Source organism: Eptatretus burgeri, chromosome 9 (assembly GCF_056783735.1).
Source record: "Eptatretus burgeri isolate ZD-2024b chromosome 9, Ebu_testis_v1, whole genome shotgun sequence".
NCBI classification, from domain to species: domain Eukaryota; kingdom Metazoa; phylum Chordata; class Myxini; order Myxiniformes; family Myxinidae; genus Eptatretus; species Eptatretus burgeri.
Window position 1 is genome coordinate 9,391,575 of NC_140969.1, and position 19,689 is coordinate 9,411,263.

The window sequence follows — 19,689 nt, forward strand, 5'->3', positions numbered from 1 at the left end:
GTTATCGTTGACCTAGACGGTTCAGATTAATTACCGGGATGTTGCACCCACTACGAACCCTTTACGTGAAGCAAGACGGAGGATCAGTAGAGAAAAGACAAAGCGAAACGGGCACAGTTCAACAAGCAAGCATTTTATTTCGCGACACACGGAAAACATGTATATACAGCCATACACCAAAAGCAAATGCAAGAAGAAAAGCAGTTAAAACCGACAAAGCGCACACACGGCATCACTTATACAGTTTTACTTCACAGACGGCGCCAACACACATTTACACAAAAGCAAAGGAAAGAAGCCACCCTCACAGACAAGGAGGCAGACGGGCCTGTAGGCCAAATGTGCGCGTGACCTGGAGGAGCGGCCAGGTCCGCGAGACCGGGGAGGTCTTACCCGCGTCCTCGTGACGCGTTGGCGGGCGAGCCGCAAAATGTGGCCGCGCCGCTGTGCCCCGACTCCGTGCCCCTTGGCGGATTTCGTTGGCACGACGTTTGGGGTGGGGTGGGAACGTGGCCCCTTTTTGCACTATCTCAGCGCGGGGGGAAAGGGAGATTGTTGATGCCCTGGGGGAGGGGAGTAGCTAGCTGGCTTGGGTCCCGCGACGAGTCGAGCGATCCCCACACCGTAACCTCGTCGCCGACCGCCGTCCTTCTCACCTCGGCCCTGAGCCCCCTTGCTGCAGTCCCACCGCGCGCACTCGCCTCAACTTCACCAATGCAACGCAACGCGTCCCTAACATCCACTTCTCGACGACCCTCTTCAGGCAACTCCAGAACTCAACTGTTCCTGCAACTCTTCTCAGTTCCGCACTCTCCTCACCCGACCGACTCGACTCTGCCACTCTCTCTTTAATTCGCCTTGCGCTCGCCTTTTTATAGGCGGGCAGGAGCAGCCAATATGCAAATTTTAGGATCAGAACGCGATTGGAGGCGGGGCCACGCCGCCCCCTCCCCCCGGTCAACCATTGGTCGGGCAAAAATGGGCGTGAACCTCTCCTGATCCTAAAATTTGCATATACGGACTTCACATACACACGCTTGGAGGCGGGGCCAAGCCGCCCCGCGCTCGCTAATTTGACAGAGGAGAAGTGGGCGTGTAGCGTTTTTGATCCGAATTTTCCCTCGGAAAGGCGGCTATTCGCGCTCGCGGCTCGGTGCGTTCGGCACCAATTTCCGAACGGGCCCGAGACAGCCCGACGTTCAGTGTTCACAGGTGGTGCGGGAATGGCTGTAGAAGGAGAGAGGTGAAGGTGGTGGAGGGTTTTCGGTGGTGGTTTCATGGTTATGGTGCCGTTTCGGAATGGCGGTGATGCGATGATGTGGGAGCGTAGATGGTGGCGGTGACGTGGGTGTTGTGTGATGGCGGTTGAGACGTGGTTGGTTCAAAATAAAGATAGATAGAACAGAAAAAATGACTAACTCAAAGCGTCGCAGCCCAGATGAATCGCATAAATTCCTTCTATACAACGGGTTTGGGCTAACTACACATGTACCTATGAAGATATCTCACCTGAGGGTCCTTCATGGTGTAATGCGAATTTCCACAGCCATAACAATATTCTGCAAAAAAATAACACTCCTTTGACTGTTGTTAACCTCGGCCATCGAAGATCGGAGGTTACTGTTTTCACCCCTTTCTGTTTGTTTGTTTGTTACCTTCGCAAACTTTGTTGCGAAGGTTATGTTTTGATCGCTGTGTATTTATTTATTTATTTGTGAATATGTGTGTTTGTTTTTTTTGTTTGTTATTCGCATAACTCCAAAAGTATTGATCTGAATCGCAGCAAATTTTGTGGGATGATTGGTTATTATCCAAGGACCATTTGATTAGATTTTGGGAGCGATTGGGTCAAAGGTCAAGGTCATGAAAGGTCAAAATCGTCTTTTTACCATAGTGCGGTCAATTTGTATCCAATTTGCATGCAACTAATGCCAAAATGTTCAGAATTCAATGCCCCATCTTGTGATATGTGACATGACACAATGACGTAATAACCCTTATTAGCGGTTGGGAGTCAAAGGTCAGGGGGGGTCACGACATTGAAAAATGTGCGGTTTTAGTCATAACACGGTCAATTCTTATACAATTTGCATGTAAGTAGATTCAAAATGTTTAGAATTCAATTCCCTATCCTGTGATGTGTAATATTTGATTTCTTATAATGTGACCAGTTGTCATCAGATTGAGTTGACACCGACACCCAAAAAGGTCAGGGAGTTCATACAGAAATTGTACAATGTACGTGAATCAGTGTCAAACAGCAGGAAATTTAATGTTTTTAAGCCATCATAACACATATGAGATGGCAGATGTGGTATGGGATTAAATACCCTCACAATCAACGGTTTCTGGGGGGGGGGGGGCAAAATGTAGCATTGGTGAAGGTATGCGCTCGACTGAGTGCACGCTCTAGTTTGTTTTTGTTTGTGAACAGTATTACGGAAAAAAACTCCTCGACGGATTTCGACGAAACTTGGTGGGGGGGTTAGGTATGGTCCAAGGATCATGCCATTAAATTTTGGACTTGGTCCCCCCCCCCGCCCAAAAAAAAATTGTTGGAGAAAAAAAAAATTTTTTTTTTGCATTTCTACATGTTTTAAGTGATTTCCAACACCCCCCCCAAAAAAAAAAAATTGTTAGAGAAAAATAAAAAAAAATTCAACTTTTTTTTTCAACAAAATTTCGATTTTTTTTTTTTTTTTCATTTCTACATGTTTTAAGTGATTTCCAACCACCCCCCCCCCCACCCCCCAAAAAAAATGTTGGAGAAAAGAACTAGAACTGTCAGCACTGTTGACATCATATTTAATGAATAAGATATAAGGTTTACTTGAGTGACCCCACAGTATTGGCGGCGGAGGTTTTGCACTCTCCCGAGTGCTCCCCCTCTAGTTCTATATTTTGAGCAAATGTGTTCTTTCGTAGGGGTTTTCAGAGTTTTTTTATTTTATTTTATTTAAACTAGTACGTGCCCGTAAAAAAAATAAAAAATAAAAATTTATAAATAAATATTCAAACTGCGAGCAACAAACAACAACCACACAGGCCGTTTCTTCGCTCGTGCATGGCCCGGAAGTTGGCATATTATTCGCAGTTACGATTATTCGCAATTTAGTTTTAATACCCAATTATTCAATTGGCGCCAACGTATTTTACCTTTTTGCAATGTCGTGGCAAGGAAAAACAAAAAGAGAAGAGAAGAGAGAGAAAAAAAATTACTTCCTGGTTCGGAGCGTACCAGCACTCTGTTACCGAAAAATATGAAAACGATCATAACTTGGGGCATTGTGTTTATAAATGCGCATAAGAAATCGAGAAATTATTAGAATACACGAAGTCATCACTCTCCGGAAGCCCGTACGTTGTAACCCGTAATGGAGAACGCTGCTGAGCTTCCCTTCCCCATCGGTCACGCCCACACAACAACGTGTCTTGTCATTGGTTTGGTAAATAAATGGCCATAACTTGGGAAGCACTTGTCCGATTAATATCAAACCTTGAAAAGGCACATCCTCAGGTCCCCAGCAATATATGTGGCAAGTTTCAATGGGATCGGACCAGTGGTTGTCGAGAAACAGCGGTCTCACACACACGCACACGCACACGCACACGCACACACACACACACACACACACACACACACACACACACACACACACACACACACACACACACACACACACACACACACTGCTGGAATTATAGATAGATAATGAGATCCCTAGGCCATTCCATAAACATTTCCTCAAACTCGAGGTGACTTGTTGAGAAATACCAACCTTTACAGGTTTATCTTGGATACAAAGTGAAGGACCTAGAACATAGAACGGATCAGGACATACCAGCATAAAGAGAGGGGGAAACCCAGCAACAATGGAGTTGAGGGACAAAATAGAGAGAGACTTGGACAAATAATGGGTGTGGGGAGGGATGAGGGGTGAGGAAGCATGTGTGGGGTGGGCAGTATGGATACAGAAGGAAACACTCAGGAAGGAGAAACTAGACATTGGGTGGGGGGGGGTAAGTAACTTGGGAATAGAAAAGATTATGGTCTTGGATTAGGGACGATTTGAGATGGTGGTGAATAGCTGCCTTGAAGACCTGCAGGGAAGAATAAGATTGAAGAGGATGTTGAAGTTTGTTCCATAGGTGGGATCAAAGGAGGAACTAATGTGTGGAGGAGAGCAGCGATCATGGGTTTTGGGAGTTTCACCAGAAGGGGGTTGATGGTGGACCGTGGGGGGGGGGGTGGTCACAGAAAGAGCAGAGGGTGCAAGACCAGAAAGGAGGTGGTATAAGACACAGAGACCCCCCAACCTGTCTGCGTTGTGAAAAGATAGACCCGTCGCCTTGGCCTCATCTCAGGAGATTCCAATAATCTTCAAGGTCTTGGTATTCTTTGTACATAGATATTGATATACTTCCGACCATAAACTGGAGGCATATGAGATAATCATTTTAAAGACGACTTGAGCGATTGTCCCGTAAAGCTGTGCTGCCTCAATCAAATTGCTATAGTTGCAGGTGTATCTAAACCTCAAGGTGACAGCATATAAGGGTAATGTGTTGTTTCGATCATTATATTGCTGGTAAATGCAATTTGAACATTCATGAAAATGCTTACAAGGGATAGGGAATAAGGTGTGTGTGTGTGTGTGTGTGTGTGTGTGTGTGTGTGTGTGTGTGTGTGTGTGTGTGTGTGTGTGTGTGTGTGTGTGTGTGTGTGTGTAATCGCCTCTGAGTGGTCTCACCTGTGTTGGAATCTCGACCCAGATATACGTGGACTGTCATCCTGGTCTTTTGAAGTAATGGTGATTCATCAATGTGTGCCGTCCTTCGGATGAACATTAAAACTGGGTGTCCCATCTGCTCGCTTTAGTTGGTATGGACTTTAAAGATCCCACAGTACCCTTCACAAAGAGTAGGTGAGTTATGACCGTCACCCTGAACAAATAACAAATAACAAATAAATCCCTGCACCTTCAATCAAATGTCAGGCCTGGCCAGCCGGTTCACGAAAGATTATGGCCAAAAATGGTCCCTGGCCGACCCTACAACAAGGTGGAAATAATTTTGTGTGGAGGTGGTGGTAGTAGTAGTAATAGTTGTAGCCTTTCGGTTGAAATTTCAATTTCCCCTCAACCACCGATGGTAAGTAATGATTTGTGGAATATCTGGAGAAAGGGCTGGTTTAGAGTGTGTTTAATGTGAGGCCCAAAGGGAAGCTTCGGCTACTCTTATTTGCCACACATTAATTTATCATCGCACCGTACTCTTTATAGGGCATTGATGCTGCCCAAGCAGTGTCCTGGCAAGCGTATTGCTGGTTGGTTTGACATTGCCCTATCCGAGCAGTCTGCCAGAGCAGGAATTGGTAATTTGTTCAGGGCGCCGGCAATGACTCGCCCACTCTTCACGAAGGGCATCATGGGATCTTTAAGGTCCATTTGAGGACGGCACACACATTGATGTATCGTTCGGCTTTCAAAACACCAGGGTGATGGCTTGTGGCCAGCTCGAGTTTTGATCCCAGCTTAGACAGGTTGTACACAGGTGTGCATACCTCTAGGCTATTCTGTCAGATAAGCCTCGTATACGATGGATAGTTTAAAAATACATGGCCGTGTGTCATCTATAGCACCGTCTCTTTCTCAGTTATGAGTCATATGTAAGGCCTTGACCTTGCAGTGCTAATGATGTAAACTGCAAAATCCAAAACGATAGAAGCCTGTTTTTTTTTTCATATTACTTCTCTTCCTGTACATAGATATTCTAACCATCCAAAATGTTTTGTTTTTCCTACTTTCGGAGTTTTTCGATGACCACTTTGGGGACGAAAGCTCGTTTCGTGGTGACATTTACTTTTCACTTACACCCTATTTAAATTGCTCAATATCAATGAATTTTTTTTTTCCCACAATCATACTTCATTGTTTCTGATGTGCGTGTGTGCGTGTGTGCGTGTGTGCGTGTGTGCGTGTGTGCGTGTGTGCGTGTGTGCGTGTGTACCGTGTCCCGATGTAGTTATAGCGGGTGTGGTCTTCATGTTGTCGACTGTACGTGGCACTCCCAGGTGACTTCACGCTCCTGGAAGCTGACGACGAATGCAAAGCTCGGTGGCGTGACCAAACCTTCCACATTGTTTGGCATGTTCGGTCATGTCACAGGCAAACCCATTCTGGCATCGATGCAAAACAATGTCCAAATACAACCTATAGCCTCGTGGAATCGTCTCACCACCAGTTCCTACATTTCAAACGAGTGTGAGGATTGCCTCCGATGGCCGTGACCATTAATGCATTTAGATCACTTTCGTAAGCACAAAGCATATCTTGCAATCGATATCGGCATTTTTTTTTGGCCAATGTTTAATTGTCACCTTTTAAAATTTAATCAATTTTATTTGCCGAGTCTGCAATGGATGCCACTTTTCTTTTTTTTTTTACTAGAAGCACTTGTGTTGGTGGACGGACACGCAGGGACGCACGCACACCGCCAGACCAAGCTCCTTTTATATACTATATTAGATTATTTTTTTCCCTCTGTCACGTGGGAAATTGGTTGATGATCCCCAGCTTTCACATAATTAATTGGAAATGCCTGTAAAAGTGAGTAATTTCAAGAGGTTTAACTGGCGTCGGCTTTACAAGTGTGATGTCATTGTGATTTTCTTTGGTCGACAGCAAAACTTTGCAGCAATTATCTTTGTGCACAGTCTTTGGCCAATGCCGTGCACGCGTGCAAGCTGCGTGTATTCCCGATGTGCGAGCTGTGCCACGATTACGCGTTTCCTGTGACACGAACGTACGTAACGCGACGATGACTTTGGCGAAAAATGAACGTCATTGCACGATGTTGCACACCACACGTCCTTCAGCGGAAGCTCCACACAAGCTATGCAATGTGATGGCTTCCTCGATGAGATTGAGCTCGGAACGGTGGAGCTCGATTGAGGCTTTTCAACGTTGCTTGCGGCACGCTTTCGTCGATGCATACTCCGGACCAAGCCCCGAGTTCTCTACTAACCTGCATTATGACTTGTGGATGGAATAATGGCAAAGATGTTAAGAATTTGTTTTCCCTGGCTTCGTACTTTAAGACGTATTGTAGGGTGGAGGGTTTAGGGTGGAAGCGATGAGTCCTGGAATCGTTGAAACGTCCGAGCTCTTCTATTAGCATCATTGTATTAATGTTGAAATGTTTGTTTTCATTTTTATGGAATGTCCACTTAATATTTGCTTGAAATGGGTTTTATTTATGATCGTCTTGCACATGATGCACATCTCCAATGAACGTGCCTTCAGTGGCTTGTCTAATAATTGGATGCGGTGTTGTTTTTGCAAAGAAACGATTGCATTGCTCTTCGTGGAGGAGTCTCATTAGGCATTGACAGGTGGGCAGTTGCTGGGTCGTGATGGAATCCAGGGCTTGTTTGGGTTTGAACCGGCTCCTTGGCTGCTGGGTTGACCCGTGATGCCGTTGCAGCGTCCAATTCCCGCATTCCAGTTTCCTTCAGCAAATGGGAAGCTGAATATTGTCCAAATTTTTTTTTTGTTATCCATTCTATTTGGCCCGGACATTTGATGCTTTATAGCTTCAGGCCAACGTCCCCACGTGCCACCCCATCCTCCCGATTCATCGGATGTTTTGCTTGCCTGTAGAGCATATTTAAGTGTGCTTTAAACGTGCACTGATTTATATTTATCTGATTTAATTTTTAACGTTTCTCAAAGGCTTAGGGAGGAGATTGCACATAAATCAAATGTAGTCTAAAGATATTGGTAAACATTAGTGTACGTTAATAATTTGTAGACTGTGGACGAACACACGTTCAGAGTATGTGGCATTTGAACCTGGGTTCCCAGGACTTATCACTGGTTCAGATGGGAATACTAAACAGACCAAGCCAGGTTCCTGATACATTCCTTTGTCGAGGTATTTGCTTGTTGAGCGTAAATGGTAGCGCAACATGTCATACTCATGGTGTGTGGTGTTTCTGGAAAGTTTTTCCATATTTGTTACCAACTGCGATGAGGGAAACTTCAGACACTAGTTCCCAAGTTACCAGTTTCTGGAACAAAGACGACGTGCTGACGTTTTTATCAGTATAATACAGTTTTTAATCGCAGTCCTAACTGCATTTGTTAGTGTGCACGCAGGCATTTCAACACAATGGAGGTTGCAGCGACTTCATTTTCCTCTTGAGACGAACGCCGTGTTAACGTGAATATATAGCTTATCGTGGCATTTCGTGGTGCACCTCCACTGGAAGTAAAAACTAATAGTAATACAAACCACAAATACGTACGATTACTTGTTTTTTTTTTTTAAACAGTGGCTACTGCTGCTCAACACTAAACTGAAAGAGAGGAAACCCGACGTTCTTGAGGTCTTCCATGCTTGGTGTCACCCACAGACTAACAGACCCAAGCCTAGATGTACTGTAATCTATATATCCCAGAGAGGATACTAACATGACCCAGAGAATGGGCCTGTACTAAAATTTGTATTGATACAATCATCCTTCTGTCACTGAAGGACTGCAAGTCTCCGCATAATCCACTGGATCGGCACTCGGTAAAACGCATACGTCCCCGCCAGGCTGAACAGTTTACATTTTGTATCTCACTGATCGGTCTGATCTGAATCCGAATCCGAACCTGAATCAAAATCGAATCTGCTTGTTCTTGTCACCTAACCAACTCATCCACCTAGTTTTGTCAGTGACTCGTCCACAACTTTTTGAGATATCGTGCTCATAGACAGACAGATAGACAGGGTCCACCTTTGGTGGTGGAAGTAAATATCCATAAATTATTATTGGTATTATTTTTCAAAATCATAATTCATCTGCACCGGTAAATGTAAACATGAGACTGTATTGTATTTTTAAAGGTTCTTCGTGCAAACTGTGCCAAATGCAGTTTTGCCGATACTGTTACTCCCACGTCATCATTTTGTAAACGTTCTAAAGGTTATATATCATTACGGTTCTCCCATATGGCAAATCTACGAGATTTAAAAACAAGTTTATGGAACATTTTGGCGCGAATACATATTTTCACCAAAATTAGTCGTATTGCACGTGTAGTATATTTTTATTTCATTCGAGTCCTATTTACTTGTACCTTTCCCGCAACATGTTGTTCAAAACTATATCTATGGTTGTAATCGTGTACATCACAATTATGGCCATAAGTGGTCTTTATTTGGACGCGCCGTGGATCCTATATTTATATGTGTGATGTTGAAGTCGAAACTTTGTGATTATCTTCACAGATAATGATTGAGAGCATTCACACTCGTTCACATTTTGGTGTGTCAGTATGTTGCTTTAATAATACCTTGCATTAATTTCCATGACGGGATGAGTGCGGCCAACCCGTGACCCTAATTGCACTGCCCCACATTTGTCTCCATCACTCTTTGCATTGTAGACTGGCAGGATATGTTAGAGGTGTTCACGCTCACCTCTGAGCTGTCTCGTCTGAGTTTAAATCTTAGCAAAACTGTAAACTGTCTTTCGCAGGCACGGCGATTTGGTCAACGTGTGTGCCGTCCAACGGATGGACGTTAAACTGGCCGTCCTGTCTGCCAGCATTAGTTTGTGGACATTAAAGAACCCATGGTGTCCTCACGAAGAGTAGGAGTCCTGGCCAGATTCCAAATTCCTACTTTAACCTACTTTGGGGCACTGCAGTGCTGAGAGTTGCTCCCCAGAAAATGATGCTACCAGCAGTGGTGTGCTCCATTTGTAGTTGAAGACCTGAAAAAAAAACATCCTTGCAAGAGAAAGTTTCATCTGTCAATTTTGCATTTACTCATTTGGAAGTACTTCACAGTTGGCGCTGGCTTGGTATTTTCCCGCAGAGCAAAAGTGCTTGTAATGTGTACGAGGCATTAGTGGGTCTCGACCAAAATGCCTACCTCATTGATGTTAACAGATTTTGAGCCCGTCATTACTATCCTTAATCTATCTCTCTTCTTTATCTCTTCTATATAATAATATGCAAAAAGTGCACGGTTAACCAAAATAAACTCGATCCCCGCTGCCTTTTGCTCGCCGCTACAACTCCCGATGGACCGAGGACCCTGCTTGCTATGTAGCATGGTATTTCGCTTTTCGTGTCGCAGTCATCGTCATCGTCGGTGATTGACTGAAATCTGCTGTGGTGATCTGCCAAAATCTACTCGAAACACCCTCTCCTTAAGGGTCTATGTCAATTTGTAGACGGTGGACATATCGATAAGCATTGAAAAATAATCTTCAAGACGGCAAACCTGAATCTCTCAAATTTTTGTTGCACAGCTCTACTTTTCTTTACTTGGTCACATTTGACCCCCGGTTCATTCATTTAATCGGCATGTGGCCGATTAATATACGAATGTTAAAATGCCCCATCATAATCTGCCATAAATGCTATCAAATTGACCCAATGGTTTCAAATGATTGTTCCAATGTGAATCTTAAAAGTAACACACCTGCATCAGGAGATGATGGCACTCTGAAAACAATTGCACTTGCAGCCCAGTTATTCACAACGAAGAAGAGTATGTGGAGGTGGGGCCGAATAGCAGCCATTGTAGAGTCCTACAGGTGATGTGATGGCTCTCACTGATGTCTTATTCCTGCTTTAACCCCCCCTAAAAAAAGTGGCCCTCCTCTAAAACAATGGTGAAGATCACTGCTCTAAGGGAATGACTGCACCCAAACTATGCCAGGAAAACATGCCCTACAACATTGTAGAACTACCAGAACCCTTCACTGTTAGATCCAAGCACTCGGGTATAGAAGTTTTATTTATTTATTTAATTTTTGTTAGTGTTGATGTTATTTTTATATATATATATATATATATATATATATATATATATATATATATATATATATATATATCAATATGTATTTAAGGTTGGCACCACATGTGCACCTGTCCGTTTGTCAAGAACATGGTGGAGGATGATTCATCTGATTATATCATATTTCTTCACTGCTCTGTCGTCCGTTGCCTGTGCTCATTGCACCACTGGACTTGCAAATGTGCATTGCCAGGTGTGATAAGCAGCAGATCCACTTTTGTGACTCAGGCTTATCACTTTCTTCTGCCTCTTGGCAGTTGACGCATCTCTGGCACTGGTCTTGCACTTGGGAGCCATGTTTGATCAATGAGTGGAACGAGAGGCAAAATAGCAGTCATTGCAGCGGGAAGAGAAGAATGATGGAGACCCAGGACACGCTGCACATAAGTCGTCATGCAGAAATTGTGGGTTGCACCTGGAGGGCTGAGTAGTCTGGCCATTGTTTGTGGGGTGTGTTGGCGGATGCGAATGTTTTACTCAGCTTTGTGGTAGATGTGGTGAAAACGTTTTAATTGCATCACTCATGGGGGTGGGGGGGGTGACATCATCATTAGCTCGTAATAGATGTGGTGAAGCGTCCTTGTAGCGCAAATTGTGGAACATGCCACGCAACTCGGTTTATAGTGTGTATGGTGGGACATGCCGTGCAGCTTGGTTACAATATGGTGGAAGATGTGTTTTTTAGAACCGTGTTATGGGAGCGTCTCGTGGAAGATATGTTTTTGCGTAAAGTACTGTACTGTATGTACATATACAGCTCAGTTACAGTGTGGCTCTTGGAAGATGTGTTTTAGAACTGCTTTGTGCTCATCTCGTGGATGATGTTTTTGCGTGCAGTACAGTGTAGTACTGTACAGTTTATACATACAGCTCAGTTACAGCATGCTTGGTGCAAGATATGATTAGAACTAACTGTGACATGCGTGTGGCTCCTGGAATTTTTTTTTCACCCGCCTGCAAATATGCGAAACACAGAGCCACAAATATCAAAGCGTGTCGCAGTTTTTAAACCGTGAATATGCGGGTTCTGCGGATAGCCAATCGGTGGATGGCGGGGCCTGACACTATATCTATAATTTGCTATGGTATGGAATTAAATGCTTATTTTGGATTAATGGTTCAGGCTACATATCGAGGAAACTAAAATGTCACTATATCAAACCAGGAAGATCGGTTAAATATGATGTCATGAGGACTGCAGCTGTAAACGTTATGATGTGCAGTGCTTTCGAGCACAGGTGAATGAACGATTTGCCTGCCTGGCTTGTGGGGTTGAGCACATTTCTATATCCATGTTTAAGGCTTGTTTTAGGGTAAAGTGGTGGGGCTTAGGTCCAAAGGTGGTTCGTAAGAATTGTTTCCAATCAAGGTATTAGCGAAGTCTGATTTAGGGGAGAGGTTGGGCAGGGGCAGATCGGTGAACACAAGCTTGGGGGGGGGCACAAGCTTTTACCTTTGTATCTGACTTGTTTGCCCCCAGTGTTCTCTCCATCCCTCTGGCCATGCTGCCATTCTTCCTCTCACCCATTCTTTCTCCCAGTGTCCCATTGTTGTCTCCGTACCTTGCTGTGGGTGTGTTTCCGCTGTTTTTTGTTCTGCTATGTTCTTTTCTGTGTTGTAGTTCCTTGACTTCGTACACAAAAAAAATTTCATACTTTGTTTGCTCATTGATTACATTTATAACTGCAAATGATTGTACTTCATTTGTGGTCGTAATGTATTTTTAATAGCTGGAAAAGGAAGCTGACAGTAAGTTTGACCAACTCATTTAACCATGGTGAAGGAAAAGTGCCTGAATCAATGGGGAATACAATGATAGACTTATCCAGAGGTAGCAAGATTGGAGTGTACATTGTTGCAAGGCTGTGTTTTCCAAGTACGGTACAGTAGTTGTTGTCCCACCCCCCCCCCAGTTCCTAAAGAAACAGTGATGCTTATCCAAATGTGGTTGAACTTGTGACTTTGGGTGTCACCATTCCAATCACCTTTTCTACTTGAATGCAGTTTTGCCAGGTACAATGCAGTAAAGCCAAACAATGTGAATTCTGAGTGTTTTTGTAAGCTCGAGTTCTGAAACCTCCCACTTCCATGAAGTTTGACATTTAAAGGCGTTTACCCTCCTGGTATGGAAATGCTGAGGCATCTCATGTTGGCTGAAGGCTTGTGCAGGACAAATATCAATCGGACGTGTGCCTCGGAAGTTGTCATGGAGGTAATTTGAATGCAGTCTTCAGGATTCTCCCTTAAAGGCAAAGATGCATTCAAGGACAATCAAAAGGCACCTTGATTTATTTGTTTGTTTGTTTGTTTATTGATGTGCAGAGTCAACTTTTTCATTTGTACTTCAATACACACGCGATGAAGCCATTGGGTAAATAATAAATTAAAAATTCCTCGCCTGCGTTTAAAGGACACCTGCCATGTAGGGACACGTCCGCTTGGATTACAGCGACGTGACGGCAAAAGGCACAAACTGCTGTCGTAGATCGCTTTCCTTTTCCTTTTATGCCGGTGTGCGGACAAGATTGGGTTCGGATAATGACGTCCCAATTTGGATGTTAAAAGGAAATCCTTGCCTTTAGCCGCAGTTAAAGGCAACAAAGCAACAAAATGCTCGTGTCAGCATTGTTTTGGCATGTTTAGCTTTCGATAATAGAAGAATAGAGATTTGGTGATGTCTCATTAGTTGTTTCACCGAGCGTGAATCATTGCTGCTTTGATGTAAAAGCAACAAATGGCACAATGACGACGAGTATGTCGCACCTTGTACACCTGCCTTTTTTTTTTTTCCTTGCCTTCTTATGATCGCCGTACATTTATCGGTGCAAGTTCAAATTTTGATCTCGTTCGCTGGAATCGTGCATGATCTGTGTGTTGCTGAGCTTTGTAAAACAGCAGATGTTTGGAAATGATTTGTTCTCTTGTGCATGTCCTTGCTTTGCAATCATAACATTGCATCGGTATGCAGAGTATGAATAAAAATTTGTTGCATTCATTCATTCATTCATTCATTCATTCATTATCCCCACACTTTTTGAACTAAACGCGGATATTGCAATCTGCTCCGTCCGTCTGTCCGCCTGTCACACGATCTCCTCCTAAAGGGTTGTACAGTAATTCACCAAACTTGGTAGTTGTGATCACCACATGACAGGAAGGTGTGAGAGCAGCATTGTTTTTGTCTCTGCCCCCTTGGTTGGGGTCAAAAGGTGAAATAACAAAAAATGCAATATGGGCACATTTTCTAAACTTTTGTTGTTTTGTTTTTTTAAAACGATACTTTGTCCGCAATAAACATTGGGATACACGTGAAATATGTAAGGATTTTTTTGGGGGGATCTGACCCCCGGTTCATACCTCGGGTAGGGACTTAGGGTAGTGGGTGAAAATGGGGGAATTTTTTTTTTTTAATTCAAAATTTAATTTTGAGTCATTCCTGGTGGAACTTTTTGCCATCTTTCAACTTTGCGTTAGGTGAGAAATGTGGGGATTTGCGATGGCGTGCCATCAAACTCAATCTAGTTGAATCTGGAACTATTTTCTGAATGCTCAGATGTTTGAGTTCCACTTGGGTAGCCAAAATAAGTTTGAAATCCAACCGAAGCAAAAGCACGATGCTGGCGTGCAAGCATGCAGAATGTTGGTCACATGCTGTACCAAGTTCGAGGTGACTGTGAACAATGGAAAATTAGTTCATTTTTGAGAAGCTTTCATTGAAATTGCTGGGGAAATGTGCATACATTTGGAGTAAACAGTTGAAAGAGGAAATTCGAGTTTTTTTTTTATTTTTTATTTTTGGTGTTGGGGGAGATGGGATGGGACGTTTTATTTGACAGCTCTATACATGCAGGTAATCAAACGGTCGTAAAAACAAGACCGATGTGTCATGAAAGTTGTATTCCATCGGTAAAACTTTGATGTTGCAGTCAAAACCCAGTGGAATTTTTAAGAATGTCCTCTCTAAAGCTGGGAAGTCAGCAGTTTGATACTGACCTCACTGAGTAATAGCACAGACTTTGAAAATGGTACACACTGCTTCGTCACTCGATACTCAGCATTTTGAGGATAGAGAACAGAGAAACCCATCCGGTGGAGTGGTGGTCGCAGAGGGGGTAGAGATTTCTTAATTGTCTCACTTCTTACGAAGTGATAAAATGGTGTGTGTGTGTGTGTGTGTGTGTGTGTGTGTGTGTGTGTGTGTGTGTGTGTGTGTGTGTGTGTGTGTGTGTGTGTGGTTGTTTTCACCCCTGTCTGTTTGTTTATCAACAGGATATCTCAACATATTATTGATGGATTCGGACGAAATTTGGTGGACAGGTTGGGGGGTGTGTGTGAGCTTGACTAAATTATTCAATATTTTGGTGAAGATCCGGATCTGGCTACTGGAATTTTAAAAGTGATTCTTCACCATTGAGAGATGTGGTCAAAAACTACATGTATGTATATTGTTACGTCCATGGGTACCAAGTGTATTGTGAGGGGGTTAATCCCCATTTATTCTCGGAAGAGCTGGGCCTGTGGCCACCGCTCACAATTAACTTTGTCATACCGTGGGTTGCTTTAGAACCACAAACGCCAATCAGTTAACCATGAGTTCCAGTGTCCACTGTCTAATTTGCTGTTTAATTAGAGGTCACATGGCTTCCTGAACGTGGAGCGTGCCCTCGCGATGCACCAATCTTATCTTGATTAGATCTTAATTGGGGTGGCCGAGCGTTAACCGCTGGTGCATGCCGACGATGACAGGTCTATTTTGGGAACGACCTCCCAGTCTAGGTTTGGACAGTGCTGGATCAATGGAAGGAAAGGACAAGCACGGAGAGGTTGAAATGTCAACAAGGAATTTATTAAAAAGGGAAAAATGAATAAACTGAAGAACTTTTTTTACCTTGTGGTGAAAATAGGCAAATTCAAGTAAATCAAAATAATCTCAAACAATGAGAATTAAACAGGCATTGATAGAAAAAACAGACAAAGAGCAGATACTTATCACTATGCCTTACTCAACGAATAAACACGAGACAAGGGTACCCAACAGATCATTTGGGGGGAAAAGAAATCCGGTCTTGGCTTACCAAGGCAGACATCGTCGTGCGTCCAATAAAATGTGTGAGCGTGCCTTGTCCGCTGCCAGCGCCATGCCTCGCCGTGCACCCACCCGCAAACGGGCTCGAACACCAATCAACGTCACGTCGTCACCCCCAGGAACCAGAGATGACAAGAATCAGGTAAGCCAAGAGCAAGTCCTGAGCAGAACCAGCAGGAACGGTCCAACCGTCACCCACCGTCAGGAACAGCTCACGAGCTATCACCAGCGGTCAGGACTGTAAGGCTGTACCCAACTCACCAGCTTACCAACTGTCACCGGCGGTCAGAGCTGTAAGGCTGTCACCAACTCATCAGCTCACCGGCTGTCACCAACTGTCATCAGTGGTCAGAGCTGTAAGGCTGCACCCAGCTCACCAACTGTCACCAGTGGTCAGAGCTGTAAGGTTGTCACCAACTCACCAGCTCACCAACTGTCACCACCTGTAAGGCTGTCACCAACTGTCATCAGCGGTCAGAGTTGTAAGGCTGTCACCAGCTCACCAACCAACTGACAGAAAAGTGGTCCTCCCGTCCTTTTTATAGGTGACCAGTGTGGGCGGACCTCAAGTGGACTTCTGCCAAATCCACCTTTCCTATTGGCGCATCACTTCACGTGATTTCCAACCGTCAATCTCGCGATCGTTCCTTCCTCGTTCAGCCCAACATGAATAAGAGCCACCCAGCATCCATAGAGCTGCCAAACGGGGCGTCAAACATCGATGGAAAAAGGTGGACATCAACGTCGATGAAAGAGGTGTCGAAAGTCAATGAAAGGTGGGTGAGGTAAATGATCCACAACCGTATTTGACCATCAGAATAACTGCTCAGGAAAAGCCCGCGGTGTGCTTCATCAAATGTCCTGAAGTCCAAAGTGTAAATAAATCGTCCACCTCTAAGCCAATGTGTCCTGATGGAATGGGGGGTAGAACAAGCCTCCGTTTGGGATAACAGCTATCTCGTGCATGAATGTGTTGTAAAGAGAAAAAGACCATCCCATAAGAAAGGGAATCTGTTCTCTACCCTTCTCCAACTCATCAAAGTTTGAATCCCACCAGACGAGGGGATAGGTCTATCCTGGACATGCATTTATGGAAATAACTGTCTGAGGACCTAAATGTTTGTATGCATTAGTCGGAGACTATTCTGAAATCCATAACAATGTATATGTATACACACACACACACACCACACACACACATACACACATACACACACATACACACACATACACACACATACACACATACACACACATACACACACATGCACACACATACACACACATACACACACATACACACGCATACACACGCATACACACGCATACACACGCATACACACGCATACACACGCATACACACGCATACACACGCATACACACGCATACACACGCATACACACGCATACACACGCATATACACACACACATACACACATACACACATGCACACACGCACACACGCACACACGCACACACACACGCACACACACATACACACACACCATGAGATCTCAAAAAATTATGGATGGATCCAAACAGAACTTGGTGGACAGGTTGGGTTTGTCTTTGGTGAATATCTGGATTTGAGAATTTTTGTTTGTTTAAGTGATTCTTCACCATTGAGAGATGCAGTTCATATATAGCATGATATTTCAAAAACTTGAGTCCACTAGTTACGACAAAACAAGGTGGATGAGTTAGTTAGTCGACAAGAACAAGTCATATCAATTCAATTTTGGTTCAGGTCCAGATCCAGATTCGGCCTCTCGGTTGGATACAAAACGTAAACTGTTCAGCTTGGTGGACATGTGCGCTCCACAGATTGCCATTCTAGTTACCCTCACCCGAGGAGAGAGCAGCTGCATTTATGTCTGCCTCTCTGTTTGTTGGCTTGTTTTTCCGCACAGAACTTGAGTACAGTTTTTCTCTGCAAGCTTTTTTTGGATTGACAGTTTTCACCATTGGAGCTACTACTCATGTAGAATGTTTTAATTATAATTATGATTTATACAGGAGGTTACGTGGTGTGGCAGTCATGTTGGAAAAAAGGAAAAACTTTGGACCTCTGTATCTCTGAAACCACATGAAGGAAAAAATTGAAACTTTGCACATGGCAAATACTCTGCATGGGGACTAAGCATGATTTTTTCCATGATGTCATAGGTGCCTTCATTATGACGTCATAGTTGATTTTTGTATGATGTCCCTAAAATGCGACATCTGATCAGAAGGAACATTTTTGAGGGTCATCTTGGGATAAATTGATACCGGGCGTAGTGGCGTGCGCCTGTAATCCGGCTACTCGGAGGCTTGGGTTGGAGGATCGCTTGAGGACGGGAGCTCTGCACTGAGCAGGGTGTAGAGCAGCCCGGAATCATGGTGAAACCCAAATCCTGATCCCTGTGTCGTAAGAGGCGACCAGGGTTGCGTCAGGAAGGGCATCCGGCGTAAAACCTGTGCCAAATCAGTATGCGGATCATAACGGATGATCCGCTGTGGCGACCCCTAAAGGGAGCAGCTGAAAGATGAACAACATCTTGGGATAAATTGGTCAACAGAAAAAAAAATATATATATATATATATATATATATATATATATATATATATATATATATATATATATATATATATATATATATATATATATATATATATAATCTCATCGGTAATGTGGTTCGGCAAAAAAAACACCTTCAAAAATCTTCTTCTCTGAAATGGCTCAACAGATTGAGTGGAAACTTTACAGCTATGACTGCCTACCCATGAGGAACAAAACATTCCCACCTATGATGTCATAGGTCTCATGGTTTGGCAGCCATATTGGATTTTCCCTAAAACCTCGAACAATCTTCTTCTCCAGAACTGCTAGACATATCGAGGGGAAACGTCACGCACATGTTCCCCAAGCCTTGGGGATACCAGGGTGTTCACGAATAATTAATTGATAGGTTTGAAAGGTCACATGGTCTGGCAGCCATATTGGAATGAACGAAAAAAAAATTTTAAATCCTTTCTCTTGGACCGTTTCATCAATCGACGTGAAACTTCACAATTACGATCTAATAGTGATGGGGAATATATATTTTAAAATTCAACCTGATTGGACACATGTTCTGGCAACCAAAATTATTTAATTTTTTTGAATCTGGGTTCTTTTTTTATGTTTTTTTTTTAAATAAGGCTCACTTGGCAGTGCCTGGATGGGTTTTGGGGTAGAGGGGTAGCATCTGAAACCCGAATCCTATCCAGGTTTCTCTTGATGACTTAATCTTTGCTTTTTGTTTGTTCGGGTTCCTTCTGATGACTCCAATGCAGTACTGTACCTATTTGGTCTTCCATTTGATTTAAATTGAATTTATTTTAATCCCATTCTGAATTCAATTTAACAATAATAATAAACGGCACGGTTCAGGGCCAAGTGTTCAAAGCGGGGCATCTTGGTACCCGGTCATCACTGGCGGCAGTTATAGTTGCAGTGCCGAAAGACGGTCTGCACCCCCTTTCAAATTTTTCTCCTTTTGTTGCCTTTTAGCCTGGAATGAAATTGCATTAACTGAGTCTTTTCCCACCTTTATTTACACATCATAACCCACAAATTCCAAGTGAGATACAAATTCTACAAATTTCAGAAAATTAATTCAAAATCCAAAACTAGAATATCTTCGTTGGACAAGTGCCTACCCCCGAGTTAATACTTGGTAGAAGCACCTTTGACAGCAATTACAGCTGTGAGTCAGTT

The 19,689-nt window shown here is 43.5% G+C and overlaps 1 protein-coding gene across 1 annotated transcript in view; it reads left to right on the forward strand.

Moving 5' to 3' along the window:
• The window catches only part of LOC147019501 (transcription cofactor vestigial-like protein 4), an 83,522-nt gene that overhangs the window by 7,014 nt on the left and 56,819 nt on the right, over positions 1 to 19,689 (forward strand). The gene's annotated exons all lie outside the window — the stretch shown is intronic.